This window comes from Cupressus sempervirens, chromosome 1 (genome assembly GCF_028749045.1).
Source record: "Cupressus sempervirens isolate cs-2001-9-10 chromosome 1, ASM2874904v1, whole genome shotgun sequence".
In the NCBI taxonomy this organism is placed as follows: domain Eukaryota; kingdom Viridiplantae; phylum Streptophyta; class Pinopsida; order Cupressales; family Cupressaceae; genus Cupressus; species Cupressus sempervirens.
In genome coordinates, this window is record NC_143118.1 from 296,973,283 (window position 1) to 296,986,468 (window position 13,186).

The window sequence follows — 13,186 nt, forward strand, 5'->3', positions numbered from 1 at the left end:
TAGCATTTCATACCCTATGACATGTACAGTGGATGATTGTGCATTCCAAATTTTATTGCCAAGTGGCATTCGGAACAAATGTATGTTATTTAAGTGGAATGGACTTGTAGTTGTATTTTCATATGGATATGTTATTTATTTGACTTAGTATTATTTGAATTTAAATATGACTCAATGTCATGGGATCCTTAGGGAATGTAATCTCTTATGTTTGCTTATGTGTGATTATATGTTTTTTGCTTATGCTACTTTATGATTTTACATGTTATTCTTTTTAAAAAATGTTTGACAAACTACTAACTTTAGGTTTATTCTTTTGGATCCCTTGGCGAGGCGTTACATGGACGATCTCCCATTTTTGCCTTTGTCAAACACCCAAAAAATGCTCCTACAATATTGTTATTAGTTCTCCAAATATAATCGTAATTGAAGACCCCTTCACCTAACACCCAACTAATGGCTACCCTTGACATATCGTCTATAGGGTTGAGTATCTTGTTCCATCTCTTCGACTTAACATTTCCTCTAAAGGCCATAGTATAGACCTCTAAAGCATGATACAAACTAATATTTGAATCCATCCTAAACCCTAAGCTAAACAATGCCTAACCAACCAAAAGTAAAAGCGATAGATAACGACCCAGAGTCAAGTATTTAATACACTTTTCGAGGTTCGGGAATGATCTAGAAAGGTGGGAGAAATAACGTCATATGTTGATCATTACAAAACATGAGCAAAACTAGGTGTATGTTACATAATTACAAGATATCACCTTCCTTTTTCTTTTCCCGTTGCTCTTAATTCTCTATGTGATGAGTGTTACTCGATGACAGTTGACAAAAAGGGTAAGACGTCTTGGGAGCCAATTTGAAATAAGATGTTTCAATATTAGATGTTTCTTGAGCTAATTGTAAGATATCCTCTCCATCTGTTACTATATTAGCTAGTTGGTTTGCTTCTGAATTTATTTCCCTATTAATGTGATTTATTCTTACTTCTTCAAACTTACCCATAAGGTTGAGGACTTTCTCAAGTTCAAAATTTAAAACCCATTAGGTGTTTTCCATTTTCATTATGATGATTCTTTTGATTTTTATTTTGAGACTTTGTTTTAACCCTTCATGGAGAGCTTCTACTTCCACAAAGTTGTTAGTTGTTATTCCCAAGGATTTAGCTCTTTTCATGATCCAATTTCTAGTCTAACCTAATTATGCAATTGATCCTTGCTTTCCCTGGATTTCCTCTTGAGACTCCATCAAAATTAAGTTGCACCCATCCTTTACATGGAAGTTACCACCTACACTCACTTGTGTCTTTACTATTCTTTATATTGTATGTTAAAGCTGAGATGACTAAGTGCTATTGATTCTTTTTTCTTTTTTTTTTGCATCTCGTTCTGTGAATGTCCCTCCTTTTTACTATGTTTCTTAACTTGTTATTCATTAGTTTTGTTATGCTTGCTTCAATTTTGTTGAGTAAGTTCTAAGTCGTTGAATAATCGTCTAATCCTTTCTTTCCAAATCTCCCATATAAGAACGGAGGGGGAGATATTCCAACCAGATAAGTGGTCTTGCCAACATTCTTTCGCATAATTGCATTGATAAAAAAAAGTGTTCTACTATTACAAAATTTTCTTTACATAAATTACATCTTGATAATCCTTGCCAATAGGAATATGCCTACCTTTGGTAATCCCACTAAGTCCCAACAAAGATTAAGAGGCATTCCTAAAGTTTATAATATTCATTTAAACATAATAAAGAAAATTTAAAGAAAAGCTTATCTAATATTTTAGAGATTAATAATTCCATCACATTACTTTTACAAAAAAAATTAGAGATTAAGAAACATATCTAAAATTTATAATTTTCAATAAAACATAATAAAGTAAATTTAAAGAAAAACATGTCTAATATTTCAAAGATAAATAATTCCATCGAATATGGCTTTTATGCTTGACAAAGTGTGCTCAATAATAAAATTATTTTTTAAAATATAATCTTATGTGAACAAATTACATTATCAAAAAATTTCAATTTAAATAACATAATATTTACTAAAACTATTTAAATGGATTAATAAATATTACTTTTTTAACTCTAATTATCAAAAATGAAAGGAAAAAAAAAAAATTAGAGAAAAAATTAAATTTTAAATTCTAAAACAATCTAAAAACTAAACTAATATGAAAAATTAAAAATTAAAAATTAAAAATTAAATCAATAATTAAATCCTAAAACAATTTTAAAAATTAAATATTATATAAATAGAGATCACAGATAATTATTTTTTTAATAAATACTAAAAAAAAATTATGTGAAGATTTAAAATATAATCTTATGTGAAACAATTATATTATTAATATTTTTTCAATTTAAATAATATTAAAAAAATTAATTAAAATAACTATTTAAAAATCAAAAGTTAAATGAAAATAAGAAGATTATTAAAAAATTTAGTTTAAATAACATACTATTTATTAAAATCTATTTAAATTTAATTTAGAGAAATACTTAAAAAAACATATGGAGAAACAATATTTCAAAGGAAAACTAAATTAATTTTTTTTTTAAAATCAAAATTACTTTTAAAAATCAAAAGTTGAAGAAATAGAATCAACAACATGAGCTAGAAATAAGAAATTTCTTTTTATATATAAATAGAAAATTAAAATAGTTAAAAATTGAGAACAATTTAAGCAATACATAGATTAAAAAGTATGATTTATTTTTACAAACTAAAATATATTTTCTGATTTAAAAAGTTTAAAGCTAAAATATTTTAATAAATAAACTACTCTAATTTTGAACTTCAAACAATTAAACCAACTTGCTCATCACATGTTATATTTAAAATTTGGAAAAAGATGTCCTGAAGAGGATTCGAACCCCTATCTCCTCTATAAATAGAGGGGTGTTACCTTTTACACTACGAGGACACAAGGCTTTATAGTTAAGATTTGACTATATAGCATGAATGAATCCTAGGGAAAAGATCTATGACAATTTAAAAGTTGATTTTTTTTATTTAAATTAACACCTAAGCTACAAATCTCTTCAATATGTGTTGAAACCCCCCCCCCCCCCCCCCACACTGGTCCCACAGCCAAAAAGAATTTTGATTGGGCAACACATAAGGGGCTTTCAAAAATGGAAAGTGTGCTACAAGACCAAAAAAAAAACAAAAAAGTAATGCTAGTTGCCTACTCAAGAAGCATGGGTCAAGGAACCAACAATATGGCGAAAGCCACTGCATTACTTTGGGGGCTAAAAATTACAGAGGAAATGAAAGTTAGAGAACTTTTAACTGTGAGACTCTAAACTCATCATTGATTCGAGTCTACCGAGCTCAACCTAGACGGACATGGTGTCACATCCTAAAGGATATATGGCATCATCTTACAAAATTTGGTTGTTATGATTTACAATACACTTATAAAAGGAAGGCAATGCAATGGCCACACCTTGACTAGGTGTGGATTTGAGGTGTGGATTTGAGGTGTGGATTTACATTAAAAGATGGAGAGGTTCCATCAAGGGTATCATTTCATTTCTCAACTTCTTTATATTGTTTATGAGCTTAATATGATCCAAATTTGTGTTAGTTGATTTCTTGGGACAATTATGGCCATTTGTTTGTACCAATTCTAAAGTGATATGATGCAATGACCACCTAAATATAATTTGTTAAACTCTATTAGTGATGCTAATTGACAACTAGTTTTGTGCTAATTGCTGGCAAATTTTTAATAGTTGTTTTACTTTTGTTGTAAAAGGCCAACCTTCCTAGTTTATGCTTGATTTTTTATCAAAAATAAATTTCCCTTCAATTAAATACCAATACTTATGACCATTCTAATTACTTTCTCCAAAGATCATTCATTCCCTTTATTTTATTGCTTAACTTCTAGAATCACATTACATGTAATGAAGAATTGCCCTTTCCCTTCGCTCATAAAGAATTTTATTTCCCTTCGCTCATAGAGAAATGCATATATACTTTCACAATTTTAATAGTAGTACCTATTTTATATTTCTAAGTGATGATTATTTGCATACAATTTATTTTTATATTACATTTATACTTTTCCCAATTTTAATAGTACTACCTACTCTATAATTCTACATATTGATTATTTGCATACAATTTATTACATTTTATAATTATTTATTTACAATTTTTAATTTTATAATTTTTTGCATCTTATTTATATACATTTTATATTACATATATACTTTTCCCAATTTTAATAGTACTACCTACTCTATAATTCTACATATTGATTATTTGCATACAATTTATTGCATTTTATAATTATTTATTTACAATTTTTAATTTTATAATTTTTTGCATCTTATTTATATACATTTGATTATTATTATATAATTTTATCAATTTTAATACATAAATGCAATAAATTTAATAAGCATCTACAAGGTAGTGTGTAATAAATTTAATGTTAACTTTTACAACCATCTAAGTTCAAATCTTATTATAAATAAAATATACTTTTAAAATATTTGGAGATATATATCATCCTTAATAGATTATACTTTCAAAATATTTGGAGATATAAATCATTTTTTTAATGAAATTAAAATAAAAAACTTAATTAGTATAAACAAGTGGAAATAAAGGAGACAAATATTTTTAAATGTTGTAAATTATAATTATAATTATTTTGTAGTCTATACACTATCTTTAGATAAATTTATACTAGGAAATAAGCCTCACATAATTTTATAAGTTCTATGTATTTACATATCTCAAATGATTTTCCCAATTTTAATACACCTCGGTATTTATTTACATTTTTACCAAATTTAATGTATTTACATATCTCAATGATTTTACATATCTAAATGATTTTCCCATTTTTAATACTAGTGGGTATTTAATTATATTTACACTTAATTATTATTTGCATACTTTCCCATTGCATTTTATAATTATTATATTTACTCCAATTTTTAATTTTTATAATTATTATATTTTCTTCGATTTTTATTATTATTTATAAAAAAATAATTTATTTCAATTTTTATTGTTATTTTATTAACTTTGTAAATTTCGACACAATAGGGGGTACACATTTTATATTTATACGTCATTCTCATTTTATTTATTTTAGTAAACTCTACATTTTATATATTTCCATGTTAAAATTATTATATAAATTTAGGTGTTAAATTATTTTTACAAATTTTCAAGTTTTATCATTACTCATTATATATATATATATATATATATATATATATATATATATATATATATATATATATATATATATATATATATATATAGGTTTATAATTAATTATTATATATATATATATAGGTTTTGCTTTCTTTTCATTTTATTGTATAATACATTTGGTTTTCGCAAGTTGCTACCAACTCCTTTCCTCTTCCCTATATCACCATATTTTAGTAAACTTCAAATCATCCTAATTAAGAATAGAATGGCTAACATTTAAGATTTTAGTTTAATTTATCCATTTTCTTCAAAATGAATACTTTCCTATGATAATAACTATCATAATATAATTAAAAATGAGTACTTTCCTATGATAATAACTATCATAATATAATTTAAAATGAGCACTTTCCTATGATAATAACTATCATATTATAATTAAAAATGAGTACTTTCCTATGGTAATAACTATCATATTATAATTAAAAATTAAAGACATTATTAGTTACAAACATAAAGATTTAGGATGATCGATGCGCTTGATAACTTCTTGTTAGGCTCTTGAGTAAGCTAAAGTGTATGGACAATAACTCAGTATGTTGATTGATTGATTATGGGAAGGCTTATGACATGATATGAAAGAAATTTATTGTTATAATGTTGGACACCTTAGACTCCTAAATTCCATCAAATGGTCTCTTACTCTTCTCCACAATGGCTTTCCTTTTCTTCAATCAGGGGCCATTTGTTGTTTGTCAACATAGGAATAAAAAATTAAAATTTGTCGACATAGGAATAAAAAATTAGAATAAGAACAAAAATGTGGAATAGGAATGAAAAAGAGCAATCCCATTCTTGTTTGGGTCGCATGGTGCAAATTAGAATAAGAACAAAAAAGTAGAATAAAAATGGAAAAGGAATAAAAATGGAAAAGAGCAATCCCATTCTTGTTTGGGTCGCATGGTATTTGATTGGAATATGTTACTCCCTCGTATTCTTCTAATGGTGAAATCCAATAACATTAACCCAAAAAAAACATTGAACGCCCATATTATTAACCATTGTTATCTCAATTGCAACATAATGGGCCCTTCCCAAACCCAATAAAAGAAGCGTTTTGAGTGATTGACACAAAATCTAACTGCCATTAATGGTGCTTTTTGCAAAAAAAAAGATGTAAAAGCAACGAAGGACAAAAGGGGAAATTATAGAGCAACGAGAATAGAGATGCACGCATTGCAAGCATCTAGGAACAAGATTGATGAACGACAAGCTCCTGCATTCATCCTGCAATTCAGAAGTTATCCCATTGTTGATTATCACAACAATGGCATATGCAATAAACCCCACCTTTGACCACAAGGCCACTACAATTTTGAAAACGACAAAATCAAGTGCTAAAATGAAAACAGATTCCAAATAATTGTAATATGTTGAAAAGGATAATGTGGAATAGCAATGGGCCATTCCAATAACAACTTTTAAACAGAGAATACATATTCAATTTTAATTTTCCCATTGCGGGTGTAAAATTTGAAAGAAAGTTTAAGTGAATCTCCCATTTCCATTCTCTCGGAAGCAAGGTCCACATTTGTCAAAAGATTCTTTCTTCATATTCTATATGCTTTTATGCTACCTAGCTTATGGTCTGATGGTAAAGGAAGTAAGAAAAGGCATGATGTGTCATGAGAGTGGTGCACAAGGACTAAAGACATTAGTGGAATTGGGATGACTGATTTGAATATTCATGGGATTTCCTAGCTATTAAGTGGATATTAAGGCATCTTAAGAAACTGAACCGAACCATGGAAGGACATTGTAAGGAATAATCTAGCCATGCCCTGACCACGTCATAGTAAAGCCGAGACATGATTTAGTTTGATGGCCTTGTTAGCACTCAAATGCGATGTTAGAGTTCAAGGAACAATACCATGGAAGGACATTGTAAGGAATAATCTAGCCATGTCCTGACCACGTCATAGTAAAGCCTAGACATAATTTAGTTTATTGCCCAAGGACATTGTAAGGAATAATCTAGCCATGTCCTGACCACGTCATAGTAAAGCCTAGACATAATTTAGTTTATTGCCCAAGGACATTGTAAGGAATAATCTAGCCATGTCCTGACCACGTCATAGTAAAGCCGAGACATGATTTAGTTTGATGGCCTTGTTAGCACTCAAATGCGATGTTAGAGTTCAAGGAACAATACCATGGAAGGACATTGTAAGGAATAATCTAGCCATGTCCTGACCACGTCATAGTAAAGCCTAGACATAATTTAGTTTATTGCCCTGTTAGCACTCAAATGCGAAGAGTTCAAGGATCTACTGTTTTCAAATCGATTTGAACGATTTGGGGTTATGTGAAGCACTTCATTAAGGGAGATTGGGTAGTAAGGCAAAACCACTAGATATCAAGTGATAAACCTTTGGCTTTGTTGTATGGATGCTCAACCAAGAAGTAGGTTCGTTGGATTAAAAAAAATAGATGATAATATGATTTAAGATTAATAAAACCCTTGGTGGAGCAAAGAGATAAAAGAACGTTGTTAATGTGACTAGGATAGGAAGGTTGGTTCAAAGAGATACCGTTGTTAATGTGAATAAGATAAGAAGGTTGGTTAAGAGTACACTAGGATTATGTGAGATGTGGTGAAATCACACCAAGGAGGTTGGGAGAGGTGTTTCGTGCTAATGATATCCCGTGTCAATTGGGAGAAAAGCAAAACCGATAAGAGTGAAAATGACGCTTATTTTCAATTGATTGATTGCCACATAAAAACATACTAGAAGTATGTGGTGAAAAGAACTTTCTCAAAGGTTAGCAAAGGTAATTCGTGCCGATAAGAACTTTCTCATAATCTTGTGTCAATTGTTTAGAAAGCGGTTTATTGAAGGGGTATTTGGGCATTTCCTCCAAGAACAAATGTAGACTTCTCATTCCTATTATAGGGAAAGTCGAGGCTGGTTTTCACACAACATAGTGTCGCTGGAGACAAATTGAAGGCAACCTGAGGGAGCGCAACCTTTCACTGTTAACTCTTAAGCGGCGAGGGCGACGTGGACGGAGATGCAAGATTTCATGTTTCAGAGGAAAAGGAAAGCAACACCGAGCAAAATCATGAAATGGATGCAGTGTTTTAGCTCCAAAAACAATGCCACCTCACATTCTAGGTTTAAAGAAGGAAAAGGTCGATATAAAAAGGTCGTATAATGATCAACGAATCTAAGGATGCCATGCTTAGCCGCTAACATCACCACGGGTATGCCCAGTAGTTTAGTTTCGTCATCATTTTCTTTAGCTGAGCCTACCCATTTTCTTTAGTTGGGCCTAGATGTAGGATTTTGCTAATGAAAACGTAGAAACTACAATCTCTTTTAATGTAATTATCACTTTTCAAATCATAAAGATCCAAGGATCACTAACGTACAACAACAAACGTCTAAGGATCTATAATGAGATAAAACATTACACCAATAAAGACTTGGGTTACCATAATGTGATCCACATCCACAAAGAGATGGGTTTCAATTCAATAACGTAATTCACATAAATGGAACAACAAAAATGTCCACAAGGACGAGTTCCAATCATTTGATTTCGTATTAGTAGCACAACAGAGTCAAAAAAGATGGTATCACACGTTTCACATTTAGGATTTGATATATGTTTAATTATAAAGTTTAATGTTTCACCTAAACTTAAAATAAACAGCTAATATCCGAATATCCATTTATTTAGCTGTTTTTAATGTTTCAAAAATATCCAAATCTAAACTACAAATTAATTTTTATATTAAATATAAATCTAGTAGGAAATCAGAGTAATAACGCTTTCAAAAACTCATCTACAGCAGCATGGAGACTTGGAAATAATACAGAAGATAATGCCAGGAAAAGGTTTGTAATACAGAGTAAAAAACGCAGAGGAAAATTAAAAACAAAGGCCAAGGAATTTGATTATAATTAATAATAAAAGAGAAGTTGTTGCCAGAAGTTACATTGACATTTCAGCCAATATCAACTCCAAGGAAAAGACACGTCAAACCACTCACTTGGAAAACAAAACCTAATAAGACAGGGCAGTCGAATCAGGATAGCACATATCATTACATGAACATGATCTTGTTAAATATCAACTTCCGAATTCGACTGTATCACCAGAAGTGTGATACAAAGGGGTCAATGCAAAAAAATCACACTATCGGGTACAGCGCATAGTATTTGACAAATTCTTCTTGTTCTTATTAGGAAGATTAACATTGACACAAATGATGCGCGCAGGCCAAGAACATAAAAAACGCCCTAGCAAATATTGCTCATTCAATTGTTTTCAATAATTGATCAGCTGTTGAAAGTGAACGTCTAGCAAAATTGAAAATCAATAGTAACCAGCCACCATCAAAAATAAAGCAAGCTGATCAAATGTCTGAATGGCTTGTAAAATTGAAATTGAGTAACAAAACAAATGCACCAGAATTAAATCAATTTAATCATGTTGAAAACATAAAAGCCTGAATAAAGAGTCCCCACTACAAATAAATAATGCGTAAAGCAAAAAAGCCAAAAAAGCCTGAATCCATAAAAAAGCCTAAATGGCTTATAAAAGAGTCCCCGCTACAAATAAATAAATAATGCGTAAGGCCAAAAACCCAAAAGCCCTGGCCCTGATAGGAATAGGCCTTGGATCAAACCCAATGCTAATTTGATAGACCAAATACGTCTTTAGACAAGATGAGAGGTTGACGCGACGTCAATACAAAAGCAAACAAGAACAATGCAGAGGGAAAACAAAACAATTGCCCGTACATGGATATTTGAAACTTTCATTTATGTAGCAATCAGACTGCTAAGTTAAAGCACGAGAACTTTGATTACCTTCAACATTCAGAGCCATCATGCTGGCTGTGCTAAAGCAAGGATTAGGATTAACTAAAATTTGCACCAAAAATTTGCCTTATCAGCTACTATTTTATTTCACAATCAGCACTTTGTGGTCGAGAAATATGATGAACAACAAACCAAGAAAAATCATACTGCCGAGTTGAAGCACCAGAAAAAACGTTGATTTACTTTAACCGTCGGTGCCATCAGGTTGCTGTGCTAAAGCAAGGATTAACTAAAAGTTGCACCAAAGATTTGCCTTATCAGTTATTTTATTTCATAATATTCTTACAGACTTTTAGTCGAGAAATATGATATGATGAACAACAAACCAGTAATAAAACTTAGCCGTCTTAGTGATACATAATAAAAAATCACTCCAAGTAACTCATAAAACTTAAGGAAACTTACAAAACATAAACAAGTAACTCGTAGTCATAACTCACAGGTTACATACAAACTTTCCAGTGGATTCAGGCCGCAACCATCACCGGACTCTGTCTGCCCGCTATTTATTGACTGACGAATCTCCTCCATTGCTCAGCTACCCAGTTCAGCCGTACACATATCTGCATCTGCAGTAGGCCTTTTGTGAACTTTGCTCAAAACAGAACTGTTGCTGCTCTCCTGTTTTTCGCACTTCCACCGCCTATAAGTCGACTTCCCAGTTGAGCAAGTTGTACACCAAATCTCTGCAATATAATTGTTTGTACATCAAATCTCTGCAATATTTAATGTCAAATGCACAAATATTTTGTCCTAAAACATCAACTGTGTGTCATTCAGATACCTAGCTCATCCATCCCCTACATACTAACCTCTGTAGAAAAATAATACGAACCCTTTGCAATAATAATGTCACTTGAACATCTTTTGCCACATATCCAGCATTAAACCATTCAGCTTCCTAGCTCCTCCGCTACATGTCAACCTCTGGAATAGACTTGGACCAACTCTTCGTTATAAGAGGCCAACAATAGCCATAACGCTTACTTCAATATCTGTGTAAAGCCTATGTCACATGTTACATCAGGATGCTGCAACCTCCGAAGTACACGATTGCCTTGTGCAGAAGAAGCCGGGATTTGACCTAAGCTCCTCAGATGAATACATGAGAATGCGTTTAAATAAGGGGCAATACACAAAATATACAAGAATGTATCTATGCACTAGTCATAAATGACATTACAGTGTTTTTGGGGTATAAACGCTAGTCATACATAACAATACAGTATGTTTGGCGTTCAAACTCCAGCTAAACAACCAGTTTCTCGATCGCCGGTTACAGACTCAAAATAATTACATGATACTTACAATTGATTCAGTAGAAGCTCTATATGGACATCGGTAGTATTAAATTCCGACCGAATAGAACATTATCGAGCTGAGGAGACTAATTCTATTAAAGACAATGTTACGAAATATTTGAAGCTCCACACATATACAATGATATTTACAAATAAATTACTTAGAAATATGAAAATTAATCATAACATTCTTCTAGCTTTATGTTGCTACTCAAAACTTGTTGAAAGGAATATGCATCATGTGTGGAATATTATATATATTTAAAAGAACTTCATGCGAACACTTCTTATAAACGATAGATTTTTCGAAATATGTTAATTTCCACCATAATAAGTATTACGTTGGTACTCATAACTTATACATCGCATTTCTTAATTTATCGTAACCCTTAATAAACAGGCAAAAGAAACTTTGGCATATGATATATTGTAAACCTGTAAAAGCAATTACACCCTTGATGAGACCATTATATGATATAATTGAAACTTTCAGACTATCGATGACGAGTTCAATTTATGAAAATCTGAGGAAACAACTTCTATATGTATATTAAACATTAAATTTAACGATTTATTACTATATGCCATGTCCTCTGCATGGTAGCAAGGATCGGTGCCCTTCAAACTTTTTTTGACCCTTACGTCTCAAATAAAATAAATCCTTCCTTTAGAATAATGTAAATTATACCTTGAATGCCTTGGTTAATTCAGAAGTTAATAGAAAGGGAAGAAATGAACAGCTACGCCTAAAATTTGTGCCAGACAACGTACCTGATCCGTTGTAAGAATGCGACGACAGTGTGCCTTCAGTTGGGTCGTTTGTAGTTTCTTTGTTATCACCATTAGAGAAGCATAATCAAGCATCCATCTCAAAAAACGAAGCACACAAAACACAAACCACGCAACAAAACAAAGCCCCGGCCAAAAAACGGCACGCAGGCTGGGGAAGGGCTTCACCCCTCCCCAAAACCAAAAAAAATAGTTTATATTAAGATTGCATGGCCTGCCTGCAAGCGCACCTGCAAAGGCAACGCCATATACACTCCAAAATCTCTTCAAACCAGTTGATATTTACACAGATCTGACATATTTCCTCCTTCAGAAAGGATATAAGGTAAATCACAGCCTCAAATAAAGATTAGAGTGCGAATCGCTTCCAGATCTGCAGGATCCGTCTAGATCTGTTGGATCGGCCCAGATCTATTAGATCAGACCTCTTAGAACAGTCCAGATCTGTGGAAACCTTCTGATCAACAGATCTGACAAGAAAAAATGATTACAACCATGAAACCATATACTTGATCGCTGCGTGTTACAGACAGCCGATAATTTGACGCCAAAGCCTTCAGCCGCCAGGTTTTTCACCATAAAGCCTTCTGTACAGACGAACAGAAGCACAGGAGCCGCCATTAAAACCATAGCCTGCTACTACAGATGAAGCAGCAACCCTTTACACTGAAGATCGCAACCCTAGCAGATGCAATGAAAGAGTTGAACGACGATTCTAATTGCTACCCTGAGCCTGCAATTTAAGGAAAATTAGGGTAGAAATGAACGGTTCAGATTCACCTGAAATAGAGGGAGCATCGACGGAGATCGCTTTGACACGTCATCGTCTCATCTCTCTGTCAGGTGTAGTTGCGTGGAGCACGCAAAAGCTTCCCAGTTGTAAAGCACTTGGCATTATAAGGTGGAAAAGAATATTAAAATATCTTTTTTGCGCATATTTCCACAATATGATTTTCACACGATTCTGTCTATGTTCCGCTTAGTCGTTGCCGACAATTGTAAATGAT

The 13,186-nt window shown here is 31.8% G+C and overlaps 1 long non-coding RNA gene across 1 annotated transcript; it reads right to left on the reverse strand.

The window, feature by feature from the left end:
* Positions 1-10,447: 10,447 nt before the first annotated feature.
* Positions 10,448-12,890, reverse strand: LOC149577292 (uncharacterized). Its single transcript, XR_016362989.1, has 3 exons — positions 12,162-12,890; positions 10,902-11,173; positions 10,448-10,775 (listed from the first exon to the last, which is right to left on the reverse strand). It is a non-coding gene; the product is annotated as an uncharacterized LOC149577292 (long non-coding RNA).
* Positions 12,891-13,186: the final 296 nt, after the last annotated feature.